Source organism: Alosa sapidissima, chromosome 14, assembly GCF_018492685.1.
Source record: "Alosa sapidissima isolate fAloSap1 chromosome 14, fAloSap1.pri, whole genome shotgun sequence".
NCBI lineage: Eukaryota > Metazoa > Chordata > Actinopteri > Clupeiformes > Clupeidae > Alosa > Alosa sapidissima.
In genome coordinates, this window is record NC_055970.1 from 2338456 (window position 1) to 2356652 (window position 18197).

The 18197-nt window shown below is 41.8% G+C and overlaps 1 protein-coding gene and 3 long non-coding RNA genes across 4 annotated transcripts in view; 1 reads left to right on the plus strand and 3 right to left on the minus strand.

The window, feature by feature from the left end:
* Window positions 1–11321: 11321 nt before the first annotated feature.
* On the minus strand, window positions 11322–12450 carry LOC121681811. The gene is made up of 4 exons (XR_006022302.1): window positions 12228–12450; window positions 12066–12146; window positions 11928–11979; window positions 11322–11831 (listed from the first exon to the last, which is right to left on the minus strand). It is a non-coding gene; the product is annotated as an uncharacterized LOC121681811 (long non-coding RNA).
* Window positions 12451–13884: 1434 nt separating this feature from the next.
* The window catches only part of LOC121681543 (carbohydrate sulfotransferase 8-like), an 83037-nt gene continuing 78724 nt past the window's right edge, over window positions 13885–18197 (plus strand). Inside the window, exon 1 of the mRNA XM_042061338.1 lies at window positions 13885–13999. The gene's annotated coding sequence lies outside the window, so the exon portion shown is untranslated. The remainder of the gene's footprint in view (window positions 14000–18197) is intronic.
* On the minus strand, window positions 15333–15689 carry LOC121681547. The gene is made up of 2 exons (XR_006022173.1): window positions 15631–15689; window positions 15333–15504 (listed from the first exon to the last, which is right to left on the minus strand). It is a non-coding gene; the product is annotated as an uncharacterized LOC121681547 (long non-coding RNA).
* LOC121681545 lies at window positions 16120–17101 on the minus strand. Its single transcript, XR_006022171.1, has 3 exons — window positions 16807–17101; window positions 16540–16666; window positions 16120–16431 (listed from the first exon to the last, which is right to left on the minus strand). It is a non-coding gene; the product is annotated as an uncharacterized LOC121681545 (long non-coding RNA).

Genomic DNA, 18197 nt, shown 5'->3' on the forward strand with positions numbered 1-18197 from the left:
TACTCACAGGAGCATGGTCAGAGATCATGATTGAATTATATGTACATTGGGTTATTACATTTAGTAAGATGGGATCAACCAGAAAGAAATCTATCCGAGAAAATGTATTGTGTACGTTAGAGAAGAATGAGAATTCCCTTTTGGTTGGATTTTTAAGCCGCCATGGATCTATCAGTTTGTGTGTCTCTACAAAAGACTGTATTACCTGAACTGACTTTGTTGGCTTTGACACAGAGTGGGAGGAGCGGTCCAGAACAGAGTCCATAACAAGATTGTAATCTCCACCTAGGATCAGATGATGGCTATCTAGATTTGGAATGGAGTGCAACATCCTTTTGAAAAAAACATCATCATCAAAATTAGGAGCATAAATATTCACAAGTATTACTTGATGATGAAATAGTTGTCCACACTGATAACATATCTCCCGTTTGGATCAGAAATTACGTTTGATGCATTAAATGTAACATTTTTATGAATGAGAATAGCTGTTCCCCTACTTTTGTAGTCAAATTTGGAGTGGAACACCTGCCCTACCCAATCTTTATGAATTCTAGAATGATCTGCTTTAATAAGGTGGGTTTCTTGTAACATTGCAATACCAACTCCTAAATGACGCAAGTGAGAGAGGACCTTTTTTCTCTTCATGCACAGATTGAGCCCCTTTACATTCCAACTTATAATGTTTACTGACCTATTAGCCATTAGGACTATGCATAACACATGTCCTGTCTATCCTATCAGTACAACAATGAATTGCCATATGCCAGAATGCACGCAACAAAAAAAAAAACACTAACAATACATACTAACAATACATACAAAAAACCCAATGCCTGAAGAAGGCAACCCCCCGTACACACATTCAACTTCTGCAAACTCTAATTTGCACCTTTCTCCTGCTGCAAAACCAGTGTTTTTTTTAACACCACGACCATAGCAAGCGAGTCATCTTAGATCCGCAGGAATCGTGAACTTCAATTCCTTTTGGCCATGTTTGAAGTGTAGAGTGGCTGGGTATCGTAAACCGAACTTGACGTGGGCAGCATTGAGCTTCTGTTTGCAGTCAGAAAACGCAGCTCGTCGTTTGTTGACCTCGGCGCTGTAATCAGGGAAGAGATGAATTCTTGATTCGTTATAGTTCTATGTAAGCGTGCCCTTCTCTCTCGCAAGACGCAGAAGTTTCTCTTTAACCTGAAAGTGGTGTAGCTTTGCTATGAATGGCCGTGGTCGATCAGAATCTTCTGGTTTTTGAGCCACATTTCTGTGAGCTCTGTCCACCTTCGGGGGTTTGGAGAAGTCTTTACGAAACACCTCAAAAAGCAGATTTGAGATGAATTCTGTTGGCTGCGGCCCCTCTGTGTTTTCCGGTATGCCCACGATGCGGATATTCTGCCGTCTGGTGTAATTTTCCAAGTAAATGAGCTTCTCTTTCAGCATAGCATTTTCTGCTGCCAGAGAGATTTGGGAGTGCTCCACTTCAGTCAGTCTTCTATCAAAGTCAGTCAAGCCCTCCTCCACATCTGTAATTCGTTGGCCAAAAGCACTTAGAGTTGACTGTAGAGAGGCGATAGACGAACGATTTTCCTCGCGAAAGGAGTTGATTGACGCTTGTATTGCACCGACTGATTTAGCTAGCGCTTCCATGGATTTCGTGTTAGCATCCACATCTGAGGCCGCGTTTCTCGACGCCCTACCTTCCTTAGGCTCTTTTGGAGGCTTGTGTGACATCGTAATATTGTTCTTCGTTCACTTAAATCAACAAAATTTCACTATTATACTGTTCATAGACTCGTGGTGTATTATATTTTAAATATTTCACAGGAGCTGTGGCGACGGGCGTCTACTCTCTCTCCATGCTCCGCCCCCTCTTGTTACCTTGTTCTGACTACCATGAGGCGCCATGACTTAATACAGGGCATCTGAACACACAAAAGAATTTTTGATAATTTTCATGACAATTTGAGTGTTTTATTTAACACCCATGTGTATTCCCGGTCTCAAATATGACCGGCCATTAGAAATGAATGGGTGAGAAAATGGTCAGTGTATAAAATTGAATCCAGACACATACTTATTGATTAGATGGACTGTATGTGTGTGTAACAGAGGTAGTTTTCCCTCTCTCACGTTCTCTGCGTTGTGTTAAAAATGAGAGGCGCCACAACCGACCAGGGGCCGGTTCCCCAAAACGTTCTTATCGCTAAGTAGTTCTTAACCTATTCCTTAACCTATCTCTTAACGTTATGGCACGATTCCCGACACGTTCGTACGCTAAGTATATCTTCTGTAAGTCACACGTTCGTAAGGTTGGTCTGGGCCATTCGTAAGCTCTCTCTTAGCGTTGTTTGAGCTCTCAAGACGCTAGTCGCCGCCACTGTGCAGCAGTCTTTAGAAATCAGCGCAGCTCAGTACAAGTCAAACTATGGTAGGCCGACAGTATGTTGACAATGTTGTGGCTCAATGATGATTTTATGTTATGGACATTTTAAGACTAATAAAATATGTTCGCAATGGATGCAGGCCTATTTATGAAGTTCACTTTATTTGGTATCAGAACTAATATGGTGGTGTATTGCAAGCACACTTATTGTTCTTCTTAAGTTTTATTATTTTTCCCGTCTCCCTAATTTTTTGTCAGCTCTAGCGCCTAGGCCCTTTGAGACACAGACACTTTTTAAAACGTCCGGTCAGTACCGGTGTAAGTTGGTCGCGAAGATGACGTCAGGTGGGCGTGTCGTTCGTCCGCCATATTGGATTGAACAGAAAGCGAAACTAAATTTTCACAGGTCACAAATTTGGTCCGAACGCCACGAAACTTGATGTACATTATCCTTGGACCAAGCCTCACAAAAGTTACCGGAAGGATTTTTGATTTTCGAAAGTGTTTGCCCGTCACAGCCAAACGAAATCGGCGGCGAAGCTCCGAAACAGGAAGTCATCCATATCTCAGGAACACTGTCACATATCGATACCAAATTTTGTATATGAACTGGGGACTCCAATGTGAGGGTGCATAAGCTAAAAAAAAAAAAAGAAATATTCCAAAAGTTTCCATCTTTTTGCAAACCACCCACAGGTATTTGGTAACTCTCACCATTCACCTTTACACCATTCACCTTCTATCACTACGCCTTCCAAGTATGCTCAATGCCTCTGGGTAGCCACAATTTCTCCGGGCAATCTTGCCCAATCATGAAATCCTTGCTCTGCCATGGGATAGTATGGACTTACGAACTGAAATAGCAAGGAGAACAGTAGCTATGTATAGCTTACATAATAGAGCTGTTTTCACATTGACGGTATTCAAATTAATTATTGTTAAATATCATGATGGGAGAGTAGTATTAAAAATGTTACAAGTATGCAAATGCATATGTTTACGGGCATTTAGGTTTTACTGTGTTGTTTTGTTGTAAAGACATGCAAGGCATTCTGGGCCGTAATGAACTGTGGTCGGCAGCACTCCATTGGCTACGTATTAATAGGTGTTTCTTTAAACCTAGGGACAATAAACAGCTATCTCTGTTACAAAAATGAGCTGGTAATCGCTCATTGAAGAGGGAACTATGATAAAAAGATTGTTTTCCTAAAAGCATGGAGTTGACGAAAGAATAAGCAAGCAATGTCACGTTAATGTGAAATACATCTGAACGCTAGGTGGCAACGTTGTATTACATTTTACTAAATACGGTGGCATTAGTGAGCTTCATAAGTAAGGAAGGTGCAAATATGTAATTTATCATGGGAAATTATTGGAAATGTTATTTCTTGTTTATTCTAATTGCAAACCACACACATCCATTCGTAATCACTCGTACACTTTTGATACCATTGGTATCAAAGACTGTCATTTCGTTTATTTGTTGTTGCCTAGCAACTCTGGGAACAACAGAGCAAAGATTCTAGAACAGAGCTTCAGAGAGACACGTTTTGAGTTCGTGGCCAAGTGCCTAAAATATCGGTTTCCATGTGTATGTGCTGGATGGTGTGCGTCCTTTATGAAAGTACAGTTTATACAGTTACAGATATAATGAGTCATATGGTAGTGGTCAACATAAATGTGCCCCTTCTGTTATTAGAATGCTAAGCGGAGAAGCATGCTAAGCAGAGATTTAACATTATTCATTTCTTGTGTGGCTAGAAGCTAGGGAGGAGATGTTGCTGTATGGGATTTATGTTGCTTAGCGTGATGCCATGTTCATTTGATATGAAATGCTTGTACTCGTAACTTTAGGACTCCTATTTCTTTTTTACTAAGAGTAATTCAGGAAGCATTTTAGCCCTAAAAGTAGCGCCTGAGTCTGTGACAGCTTAAAAGAAGTCGCGAAGACTCCTAACTCACTAAGACCGAACAATTTTTTGTGGTGGCATTTCACGTTAGCCTGGCTAGCGCCACCACTTCTCAATGAGACGTGGTCTGGGAACCAAACGTTCATTTTCTCGTATTTGAAAAAAATGCCCAGATCCGTTTATTGGGTGCCACGGATGTCTATCAAATGCGTCTGTGCATAGCTCATCATCGTCTTGCTTTCCCCCCTGTTCTGTGATTGGTTCCCTATCTCAGGCGAAAATTTGCTCCATGGTCTCCAGGCTGCCTTAGCAGCGTGAATCAAATCGCGCGCAAGGCAGCATGGGAACACCCAGGCTAATTTCACCAAAGATTGTTAAGGCGGAGCAAGATATTTCATCAGGAGCCACTTCCGGGAACCCGGATCGCACGAGGGGGGGGGGGTCAAAATCCCCCTTTATGCAGAGCAGAGGCATAAAGGGCGACTGCTCCATTGAAGTCTATGGGCACAGCTCAGAATTTTACCACATATGCCAAGGTCTTGGTTCTATAGAGTTAGGAATGTGAATTTCGGGCACGTTTTCATGATCCTCAAACCCTTCTGAACATTTCAGGTACATTTTTAGCATTTTTGAGCATTCCAGTCTGGAGAAAATTGACTTTATATCAGGTGTGCGCCGGTTATTTATGCTGCTGCTGTTGGCCGGTTGCAACGTACGCTCATCAATACGTCATCGACACGCCTCTTTATGCAGACAGGATTCGATCCCCATTTCGCGCCCATAGACATGAACTACGACGAAGTATCTTGCTCCGCCTTAACAATCTTTGATTTCACGTCGCGATGTTTTGAAATGCGTCTAGGAGCTAACAATCGCGAGGGAACAATTTTGCATGTTAGGCATAACTAAGGGATGCAGTAACCCCACCAACAACAACCAAAACTAGCCTACTCATTGTCAACATGTACATTAAATGTAACGTTTCATTGTGAATCAAATTAAAATGTTCTCCTCCTTACAAACGTTGGCATAGGCATATGGTGACAGATTAATTTAATAATGTTGCTGCGTGGATCACGGTAAGTGTGAATGAAGTGGCCACTTCTTAATGGAACTCGCTGTACTGTATGGAAGTAGGCTAAGTAAAATAGAGATGCTTCAAATAAGATAAGGTTAGGATATGCCCGCTTGACAACGGCAGAGATAGAACTGGCCTTTGGCCATAGCAACCATCCATTTAGAATGACTGGCCTTCATAGCAACCAAAGATCTTAGCTGTGATTCATGTAGCCTACAGTATGCATTCAATGTGATGCAAAGTATAGAAAGGTGATGAAATATACAGAGACAGGTCAAGAAATATAGTGCAATGTAGACAGTGGTATACAGTTGATTTACAGAAGGTGGTTTAGAGTAATATGAATTAAATATAAATATGTGCAGTGTATTAGCAGTTACCTCATTCAATAAGTAAAATAATGTATGTACTGTAGATGTAGCAGTAACAGTATAATAGTAGAAATAATAATATAGATATATGCAGTGTATTAACAGAATATAATAAAACAGAATAATTATGGATATGACAAATATATAACAGATATGTACATAACATACAGCTATGTGCAGTGTGGAAACAGTGTCATTGTAGTGCAGAAACAACATCATAAGAGTAGTAAGAATAAGTCTATGTGCAGGATGAATAGTATGAAGATCAGTAGAATAACTATGTATAAATGTAATTACAGTAGGCCTATGTACATTTGTAAATAAATAGAAAACTATGGGTGAGAGGGATAAATTAATTTATTTAATCGTAAAAGTAAATTGCATTAAATTAAATTGCAATTAAAAATCTTTCCAGTAGGCTTTAATGTCACGCAAAAAGTACAACCAAAGCTGAGCTTGATCAACTACAACGTCTAAAGAACCAGAACTTCAGTGTAGTTTTTTGCTGGGTCCCAGGCCATGTTGGTCTGAGGGGAAATGAGAAAGCGGACAGTGCTGCTAAGCAAGCCCTCAATGAAGAAGTCACAGAATGTCAAATCCGTGCCCCGGACCTTAAACCTATACTGAACTCTTACATCTCAGATAAGTGGCAATCTGAATGGGATTAATGTACCAACATCAAGCAAGGAATGTGAACGTTTTCATGATCCACTGGGTCGTTATGGGCCACACAATTAGAGACATGTGTTCATGAGTATCCAGCTACATTTAATGAGTTAAGTAAAATACATTCACACACAAAAAAAAACATCACTAATGTTGTGGACATTACTTTATTCTGAGATACATCAATAGGCTCTCAAAACAATCCTAAACAGACATAAGGTCTTTATAGAGCAAATCCATATAGATTATTTGTCAAATAAACCAGTAAAACAGAATTAGGGGATGGAATATATAACATTCACACTCATAGCTCATATTTTTAAAATAAATCAGTGAAAAAGTATCCTGACAAACAAGCAGCATTTGAATTCCTTAGTCATATTTCATAATTTCAATTCTTCTAGGTTACCTGATAGCCCAGTTTGAGAGGTGCAAGACGCGTGACATTATTTATTTTTGCAGCCAATCACTGCTGTTGTTTTATTTTATTGATTTGATCTTAGTCATAGAAGCTAAATTCAAAGGCAGGCCACAGGTAAAATCCAACGAACCACATTCAACCCGCAAGCCAATAGTTGAATAGCCCTCTCCTAGAGCTTTTGCGGTATTGCCACTGCTCCAACACTGAAAGGCACTGTTAGAATGCTTGGATCAAGCCAGGTTCAGCATAGCGTATGCCACTGTCTGCTCACGTTGGTGACCGGACCAGGGCAAGCACACTTTTGCAGTTCCCCGGAAATGCAGTCTAGTTAGTAATGTCATTAAAGCATTCAAATCGGCAATCACTTTTGATAATTAAAAGCTGGCAAAGAATTTGCCTCTAAATGGCTAAGATCTATAAATGGGTAAGCATGGTGGTGTCCAGTAAGCGACCAACTAGGCCTATGGCAGCGATCCAACGTGTCCTTGTATTGAATGAATTGAAAAACGCCGTGTAGTCCATGTCGCCCCATAGCTCTTTTTTGTTGCTGTTGCACAAGTTATTCCGAAAGCTGGAACAGTGTCACCTTGCACAAGCTCACCTCGTCCAGCAAAACTTCAAGTTCCTCTGACGAGAAGCTTGGTGCCCTTTTTTTACGTTGCTTCCCCACCATACTGTATCTAAATCTCTCTCTGTTCATTGTCTGAGGTTGCTTTTTATTGAAAACATTAACCAATGGCATTTTTTTTATTTGAACCTTGAATTTCCCCTGGGGATCAATAAAGTATCTATCTATCTATCTATCAATACCGCATTAAACAGAAGTAACTGCAGCTGCTTGCCAATCAGTTATAATTGTAAGGTACCTTACCATTAATATAAAAGTGTATTACATAATTTTACGAAGTTGTTAAACCCATGTCAAGAAGCGGCCAACGGGATAAGGAGGGTGGATGATTAGCGAGGGATAGGCCTACCCGGTTAGTCTACCAGTCACAACATATCGTGTGAACATATTACTGACAATTTGATAATTTAGTTAATAGTTTATATTTTACCGATAACTTAAACTATGTTAAAATAAATGGTACTGGAATAATTTGAGGAATGTTTCATTTGCATAGAACGTGTTGTGTTTCTTAACGCCGTCATGCACCTTCACGTGAAGTAGAAAATCGATTCCTGAGCAATCGATGTCAACCAATTCAGCACCTTCACTTGGGACAGCGCCTTTGTAACGGCGAACGTAAGAGGCAGCGTGTTAAGAAGCTTCCTAAGGGACACTTCGGGGAACACACACTTAGGAACATAAACAACTTTGGTAAGATATATCTTTGGAGTCTTCTTAGCGCGCTAAGAGTGAGCGCTATCGGGGAACCGGCCCCTGGTCTTTGACTCTTTACTGAAATATAAGACAAAACAAACACATCAGACAGGGAGCGAGCCAGTCGCATCACAGCTCCTCTGGACAGTAGCAAATGAGAGCGCGCGGCAAGACTATGAGACACGCAGCAGCGGCGCCGGAACGAGTTTGAAAGTGGGGGTGCAAAAACTATTCACGCACGTTTTCACGTGGGATATTACGATATAAGATAGACTATTTTTAAAATTATTATTAGACTAACAAAAATTGCCATTATGTTAGGTGCTGTGTAGTGATTTCGGTGGTTTCATTCAAGCTGATTGGACTGCAAGTAGCGTCTTTTTACGCACAGAGTGATTTAGTCTAGGCTACAAGTTCTAAATGAATAATCTGCTAAAATAAACTGCGCCTGATAGACAGATACAGACACACCAGCATAACCTGAATTTCCATTTAATAAAAGAGGTAGTCTATAGCCTACAATAATAATGATCACAATCTCCATTTTCTGTCCTGTGCACGCAGCCTTGTCAATGACTGTGATGAAAAGATCTGCACGTAACCTACAGTAGGCCTACTTGCTACATTTTGAAGGTCATCGTAAAAGGTCCCCCGGTAACCGGTCACTGTTTATCCCCGAGTAAGAAAACGACACTAGAATTAGTTACCCAACTGTGCCTGTTCCCTTTGTGTTTGACTAATCATGTTATACATTAATTAGTGATTAAAAATTACCTTTCTGCGCTCCATATCTGTAACACGAACTGATCTGACCTGACACGAGTTTACGTGTAAGCCTTTCTGTGCCTGTCAGCACTCATGATTCTACAACTTTTTACTGCATTGCCATGAACAAAGTAAAGGCAAAAAAGGTGATTTGTCGAACAAATTGGGATGCAATGTGCCTTGAATTGAATGCCATGCAGGAATTTGCTAGGATCTCAAAACCGGATTATGAACATTCTTTGCCATAGAGAAACACACAATAGCGTTGGATTATAAACATGCTTTGCCACAAAAACAGAGAAAAACGTGAGGTAAGTAGAGCTATATGAAGTTATTATTTTGCTGTCACTTCGTCTGTTTCATAACCCAGAAGGATGTACTTGGTATCAAATGATAGCTCTGTGTCTCCTCTTTCATCTGAGTGGCATATCTATTCGATGACATGTCCGCGAGTAATTCAAACGAGAGTTATGGGTGTGCAGTTGGTTTTTGTACATGAAGTTATTATTTTGCAGTCACTTCGTCTGTTTTCATAAGCCAGAAGGATCGACATACTTGGTAATGGATAGCCCTGTGTCTCCCCTTTCATCTGATATGCTTGCCATATCTATGCGTTCACGGGTTTCAAACGAGAGTAATGGGTGCGCAGGTGAACGCAGAGACTGTAAATATGATGCAATTTGATTTAATTTCATGATTTTTTTTTTTATCTTCATACTTTAACGTACAGACAAGCGCGTGATCTCGTTGGAAAGCCCCACTTCTGCTCTGTAAAGGCTTCTCGCTGCTATGAACAGTTGTGGACCAATGTAACGGAGAAGAAAGGGTGTGTTTTTTGACGCACTTTGCGTCAATCGGCTTCGAAAGGGTTAAAATCTCAGGTATCCCCTGGAGTGCCTTCACGTACCCCCATTTGGGAACCACTGCGCGAGGCCGTGTCGTGTCTGCCCTTTTTTTTTTTCACCCCCTGCACCAGACCCGGCGGCAGACACAAATTCACGGACGGGCATTACACCTTTCCAGGGGGGGCACTGGAACTTAAATTGATCACGGTAGTTTAAACTTACACTTGACAAAACATTCCAATATAAAAATGTAGATGCAATTGTTGTAAAATGGTGCAGCTCCTTTAAGAGAGCCCTGTGCGCAGGGATGGAGAGAGAGAAAGCGAGAGGGGATATGTGTGTTAGAACTGAGATGCGTGTGGAAAAAGTAGACGTGCTGTTGAGACTGGAGCTAGTCATATTCAAAATAATGCAAAAATAAATCCGCAGATAAAACCAAAATCCTCGTTCATTTGCTAACCACTTTCAGATAGAGTGTTAGGGAGTTAGCCCCGAAGTTACGGATAACTTCGGCCCTGGAGTGGTAAGCTCCCTATTCTCCGACTAGGTCAGAAGAAAACAACTGTAAAGGTTAACGCTATCAAACAAACCCAGAAACTACTAGGCATACTTCTACTAACTACGATATGAGATATAGCCTACCTGCGAGCCGATAAGCTGTATTTGTCATCGGATGACAGGGGTTAGTGCAGAAGTGAAGTAGACTGCGCCACGTAACCTCCTCTCCATTTAGGTGATGGGCTTACCTAATTGTGACGTGGCAAGGAAATTTGGAGTCGACTACGCCACCTAGGGGGTTACACCCTAGGACCAGTTATACTATATTCCCTATAATACCCACAAGGCAACACAGATTCGTACACTCTTAGGCCAGAGACAAGAGTTAAGTTAACATGATTTATTGATACATACACAGATTCAACCATAAAAGCAATGCATCAGGTGTAAATACAGGAGACGCCTGGGTCAGATCTACTGGATGGTTAATGATGGCAACCCCACTGTTACACCGTAGCTTAACCTGTGACCCGTAATCAAAGGGAGTGGAGCAGGTCAGGGGGCTTACCACAGCGAGCAGGATTTCCAAAAAGGGGGAAAAGGAGGGACCCAGAAGACACGCACCACACGTGAAGGATAATGGCACTGCAATTCAGAATAAAGCACCCGTTGTACACAGCAGAGAAAAGTGAGGGGGGAACTCCGCCACCTGAAGGTTGGCCTGCCGCCTGTGGGAAACCCACCACACCTGTCCGGAAGAGGAAGAGGAAGGGGAAGAGGAAGGGGAAGAGAGAGAGAGAGAGAGAGAGAGAGAGAGAGAGAGAGAGAGAGAGAGAGAGAGAGAGAGAGAGAGAGAGAGAGAGAGAGAGAGAGAGAGAGAGAGAGAGAAGGAACAGAGACACAAGAGTTGGTAAAAGGCTTGACAGTAATTATATGGCAATCATTCATTCACCAATAGCCCATTTATCAAACTAGGCTACTTATCTCAGGCAGGGGGAGGCAGTCAGGCTGTCCACCAGGGCCCAGAGGTTGATCCTGACAGTGAAGCTGCCCTGGTCACAGTAATTTAAGTTACAGTACGCATACACAAACACACACCTCAAAGATACCAATAGGCCAACAGTTAGAAAAAGCATGCGAGTCAAGCATAGGGAGAAACAGTACAGCACTGCATAACCGCATGCACCAAATCAAAGAAAGCAAACAAAATAAACATGCAGGTTAAACAAAAAAAGACAACACACCAGGTATAGCCGGCGATAGGCGCCAAATCAAAGAAAACAACACAGAATAAACATGCAACTCAAGCAAAAGGACGGGACAACACACCGTATAGCCGCCAAATCAAAGAAAACAACAACCAGACGTAGGCATGCAGGTAGAGCTATAGAGAGGGCAGTACACCACTGCGTAGCCCCATGCGTTGTAAACTACAAATAGTCCCCAACCAAACTAGGCACGCCGTTCAATCCCGACCGTATGAAAACGTCATCCACAAATCCACAGCACAACAGAACAGCAGCCTTTCCAAGGCGTGGAGGCACTTGGCTGTAATCCACTTCCCACACGACTGTAAACGTGAACCACATTCCAATTAGAATTAAAGTTAGCAACAATTTAAAAGACTAACAATATTAAGGCTAACATTTGTAATGCATCTACATACCAAGTGGCGATGAATCCCCTCTCTGGGACCGCAGGTCAAGGCTTGGCTACGGCTAGCCGCAATCCGGAGAACAGATAGTTTAGTAGTGGACAGACGCAATTTAAAATACAGGGCGGTAAATTAATTAAACTAACCTACCTCCAGCTGATTCCCACCGAGCACCCAGCGTCAGAGCTTGCTACAACAGCCTTGCCAGTGAATATGGACCACTCAAGCTGACTAGAAGACGTGGAGAGGGAAGTATTACATTCATGAAAGGCACAATGACCTACGACAGGGCTGAACGCCAAAATAGCTTACCTTAATTAAAACACACTCGTCGGAGAAGTGGCTACACAAGCCAACTTGCCACCACACGCCACCGAGTAACGACGGGCACCCCGGAAGCAAAACAAAGACAGGAGAAAGTACCTACCCGTGATCATGGCATACCTGAAATATAAGACAAAACAAACACATCAGACAGGGAGCGAGCCAGTCGCATCACAGCTCCTGCCAATCAAACAGGTGAACCACGTTTAAATGCATTCAGTCAATTCACCAGTATGAAAGTCTGTAAGCTAACTAGTTAACGTCGCTACACCTGCAGCCATGTTAGCAGACTGTAGCATGTAGAACTGAGGTAATGTGCATTGTGTAACGAGCTAACATAAAAACAGTGATTAAACAAACATAACTCGTATATAAGGTATGCAACACCAGAAAACAGTTCTATGTGAAAAATGCACCATACAAGTAACCATAAAAGCATAAATAAAATATATGATGTATTGTATGCAAGACTCCACATACCTCTGCCTCAGGACAGTAGCAAAAGAGGCAGAGGAGGGGGCTACATGAACACTTAAGGGGTCTTCAGTGTGGGAACCGACCCCTGCCACACCCAAGCCACACCCCCTCACCTCAGAGGTGTGGGAAACTAGTTTCAAACTACAATAGAACTTGTAGAAACGATGGGGGAATTCAGAGAAGCCTAAGTAACCCTGCTACACTTGCTTCTGTACATTAAAACACCCTCACTCCCCCTCTTTGCTTCTATGCCAACCCCCACTGGAACCTTTCCCCAATAGAATCTTCCCCTTTCTGACTTGCATGAGCTCAGGTCAATGAGGCCTACAGGCCATAAATAGCAAATAGAACACACGTTCATACAAAGGTCTATCACAACATTAGATGATAATATATGTGCTATACTATGGATTTATAACAACTTTGGGTGCTGAGATATCATGCAAAACAAGAGTACCTTGTCTCACCCTGCACAGCACAGACTATTTCTAATCTTTAAAAACAGCCCCTACAAGATTCTTAGCAATTATCACCTTTTGACGATCGAAACTCTCAGTAACAGAGACATGAAACTGCTCCAACTGGTCCTTGACAATTCAAGAACTTCAGTGCATTCTCCTCCAAGCACTTTGGGATGCCTGGAGCCATAGTGTTCATGTCCCCAAATATGTTATATGTTGCTGGATACATTGTAAGCCATTCTAAGCTGTTACACACGCCAAAGCTGTTTTGTCATTCAAAATATGGTATTGGTCTTCACAACTGAACGTAAATTGTGTGTTTGTGTGTGTGGGGCGGGGGGGTTGTCGTTGGTCCAGTAGTGGGCCGGTCCAGGAGAAAATTGCCAGGGCCGAATTTTGTTCCCAGTCAGACCCTGACCTAACCAGCCGCTAGCTGTCTAGCAATTTCACTGAAATTACTTGATCAAATTCGGTTAGCATGAATCAATTTTGTAAACCTAGACATTTCATTAATGTGCAACCGATGTACATGATAAAATCAAGTAATTTCACAGTGATTCTTTTTTTTCAGTGAGGGTAGAGGTAAAAATCTTTTCCTACAAGCTATTTCCAGCAAACTTCAGAAACATGTTTTCTGGAACTCATAGACCTATTTGAACTTGTTGAAGAATAGTAATAATATGGGCACTTTAAACTCCTCCCTCTCTCCCACCTTATCTTACCTTAGCATACTCCACTTGACGGGACTTACTGTAGTCAGTTGATCACCTGTGATCTAGACAGGGTGTGGAAAAAAGTGAGCAGAAAGAAAACAACTCAAAGGTAAGCCTGTATTTCCCTCTCATTTACTTATGTGGACGTGAGAATTCAAGGCAAGGCAGCTTTATTTATATTGCACTTTTCATACACAGTGGAACTCATTGTGCTTTGCAGTGTCAAGAACATAAAAATAAGTTAGGAATAAAGTAAAGAGAGGTTAAAATGTGATAGTCCGGCAGCCAGTTGGTCAGACCTGGTTTTGTCAAATACAGTTGTTTTTTGGCTGAATCTTGTAGACAACGGGTGGCCAAACGACGGCCCGCCATGCACTTTAATGCTCGCTATTTTTTTCCAGTGATAGACGACGTTGTGGTTAACTTTATTGCAAACTGATTTACACTCTTATTTGAGAACGTTACCAATGTCAGTGTCAAAACAGCATGTTACATAGAGACATGCGCGCCGGTGCCATGGGGGACATGGGGATATGACTTTACGCTGTTTTGAAGAGACGACAATCGTCCCCCTCACTTTTGATAAAGAAAAAAAAAAAAAACGTATGTTTTGATGTTAAACCCTGACTTTATTTAGGTGAAGATTCAACACATAAGCGTGACAATTTACTTAAAGGTAACCCACACAGCAAAAGGACTCCGCGGCGGATCCGCCGCGGAGGTATGACGGCTTCCGGAACGGACCCGCGAAACGGACCCGTATCGGAGTCCAGATGCTCTCAGGAACGGATCCGCTACGAAGGCGGATCGCGGACCCGCCGTGGCTCCGCACTGCATCCACTCCGCATCCGCGATTAAAACCTTACCTCCGCGGCGGGTCCGTTTGGGATCCGCAAATCAATACATACATCCGCCGCGGACCCGCAACGGACTCAAAGGCTCATCTGGCCCGGGTCCGTTTTGGATCCGTTTATCTCATTTTCAAAATTCCTTCTGTTCTTGCTGTAGGATAAAACTAGGCAACTATAGGATAAAAGTAAAACTATCACTAGGCCTAGCCTAGGCTACTACAGCAATATAGGCCTACGATTAATCTGCATTGCCTCGTATTTTTAACTTAACAATACTGTCAATAAACCTAACAGAAAAGGTTTAAGTCAAGACATCAATTTACTGTACAAACGTGATCACTACTCAATGGAAATATAAAATGGACATTTATGGAAAGTTACAGGTTATAAGCTATTCTGTTTTTGTTAAGTAGCCTACATTGCCTAGGCTACTTTACATTCATTTTGTGGTCAAAACCTAATTTAGTGCTTTATAGGCCTAGGTCAGTGCAGACATGAAATATTTGATCTAATAGGCTACAACTTCAATGAAATACTGCGCTATGCACAGCTAAAATATCAGAAAATGAATAACTGGTGAATGACAAGAAGTTCAATAAAAAGATTGTTTAATGCTTATTTCTCCTATTACTCCATTTGTGTGGATGGAGGCGGAACACATCTCCTCGTTGCCCGATCCACCGCCGGTTGAAACACCGGATTGCGTGTTTGGTGACCTCAGTGTCCGTGGCAGACCGTGTCACCATGTTTTTCCTCACAGCACCTGTAATCAAACAGACAGATATGTTTATGTTTATGGTATGTAGCATCCAAAGCCAAGTATGCTTACACAATACAATATATGAGATAGGTATTAAGGAGATTAAATTTAAAAAGAAACATGACTTACAAAGCTCCTCTGTTCGCTGCACGTTGAGGGCTGGAGGGAGTTGAGGAGGGACTGCCGTTCCTGGCCCATAGTGAGGTGGGCGGTGTGCGAGAGGGGGAAATTATTTTTATTAAATGGTAGTATTAAATTGTAAAATTGTATTAAATTGTAAAAAATTGTATTAAATCTGTTAACCATGACTGATAATACACATGGGGCCTTTCTATTCACTAATATTTCAGAGATCAGTCCCTACCTTGAGTAACTCTCCGTATGTTAAATGCAGGTGCAGGTGCAGGGAGTTGAGGTGGTGAAGAGTGTTGCGGTCCTGCCCCATGGTGAGGTGCTAAGGGAGATAAATGGTTGTGATCTGTTAACCATGGTAGACTGAGAGCTACAGGGCCAAACAATGGCAAACAAAAACAAATCTCTGGTCATGGTGGACATGAATTTGTATGTTTCAATATTTTGGTATGCACTATCTATATCAACTCCATGAATGGATTGACATTGAAATCAATGTGTTTCAATACAATCTGATAATAATGAATGAACTTTTCAGGCAATATTGCATGAATGCAGATGTTTTAACTGACAAAATATTTGGCTGAGATTTTGAAAGTAATGGATAAAGTATGCAGAAAATCTCAGATGGTAATGCAGATGCAATCTGTTGATCTGACATGGAGTGACTACTGCTGTGTTAATATAGATGGGGCCACTGTATTCAATATTATTTCAGAGATCAGTCTTTACCTTAACAGTTTTCTCCAGGTTGAGGGGTAGTGACTCGGCTGCCTGGCACTCGGCGAGATGGTGGAGCTGGAGGAATAGATACAAAGAGAGGGGAATGTCTTTAGCACTAAGAATGTTAACCATATCTCTAATATTATGATTTAGTTATTTCAATGTTAAGAGATTATTACTTACTTTGCCAGTGCAATTGGCTTGGGCTTGAGGCTTCAACTGATATACCAGGCGAGTTGAAAGGTACCTCAGAGATGCAAAGTCACCATTTTCTGGCTCTTCACTGTCATCAGAGTCCCCGAAACGATGGCTGTTACATAACGATATCATTATGGTTATTGCAATCCCAACATTTTCAAATATACATATAGTTCAAGCATCTCTGGTCTATTTTGGAATGCTACGGGAATGTGTTCACATTACATTTTAACAACCCAGAAAGTATCTTACTTGATCAAGCAAACCCAACAGAGGCAATCGTAACGTTAGATGCTAGAATCCAGCCGATAAAAGTTGACGCTGCAGAACAAACAAAATAGAAGATGGGGACCACGTTCCATACAGTTAAGTTACGTTAGCATAATAAATCACAAACCGATGCCAATAGTTGTCTGAACCGACTTAAACAGTGATTAAAATGCCGAGGCTTTCATTACAAAGATGGCAGATAGACACTAAAGTTACGTATGAGACCAAACTTGGCAAAATGCAAACGTTAATGCACAGCTAGCTAGAGGCTAGGGCTAAACCATTATCAGTGAGTCAACATGCTAAAGTTGTAGGTAGCTATCATAGCGGAGTGCTTCACTGACTTCATTGACTGAAATACCAGTGCCAGTATCACCTTAATCAAGGTTTGCATCGCAAACATGATTTCAATATATGTATAGCACTAATAGACATTAGCAATAACTTATGCAGTTGCGCCTAGCAGCATGCTAGCTAGCAGCTATATGCCGCTAGCATAGTAGCACTATATGGACAACAGCGACACATTAAAACAGACAAGACCAGACTAATGTTAAATAACAATGTGTGTTTTTTAAATCACACTACCATAACATATTCTGCCGAAATTGCTATCCCATTTTAAATCAGATAGGCTACAGACTCATATGAGCATCACAGCTAACAATAACGTTAACTTTGCACAAACTGTTGCACAAAATGACAAACGTCTCTGGTTGCACTAACGTTAACGTTAGTCCTAATATCAAACAACGTCATTACAATTAATAAACATGATGATTATAAAACCACAAAGGCCAATGTTTAGCTATTGTGAATGTCGCAATATATTAATAAATATCACTTACTCGAGAGGGTTCAGCGCAACTGTGTCCCAGCAAAGAAAATATCCACTAGTATGAATCTTCTTGGCTCTTGGTGTACAGTTATGTTCAACCGTTACAGTAAATGCGCGTCCGCGCCCGCGGATCCGACATGGGTCCACTCAGGATCCGCTGTTTGACAGTAGAATTTACGGGGCCGCCTGGAGGCGGAACTGATCCTCTGTGCGGCACCAAAACGAATGCGACAGTCACGCGGGTTTGGCGTCTTGAAGGCGGATCCGCCTAGGAGTCTACTGCTGTGTGGGAAACTATGCAGTATTGGCATATTACTGTTTTCTCGGTTTTTGCTTCTTTTTCGCTGGCTCTGTCATGACGAATGTCTGAGAAACTCCATCGCTACCTTTTTCTAGCAGGTGCCTGGCGTGTATGTGTATTTGAATGCAGTAAAGCAATTCGTTACACTCGTTATACTTCCTAACACTGAGGCCGTCGGCCCGCCGGCGCACAGTTGCAAGGGTGTTTTTTCCGCTCACAGGCGCTGCAGGGGAA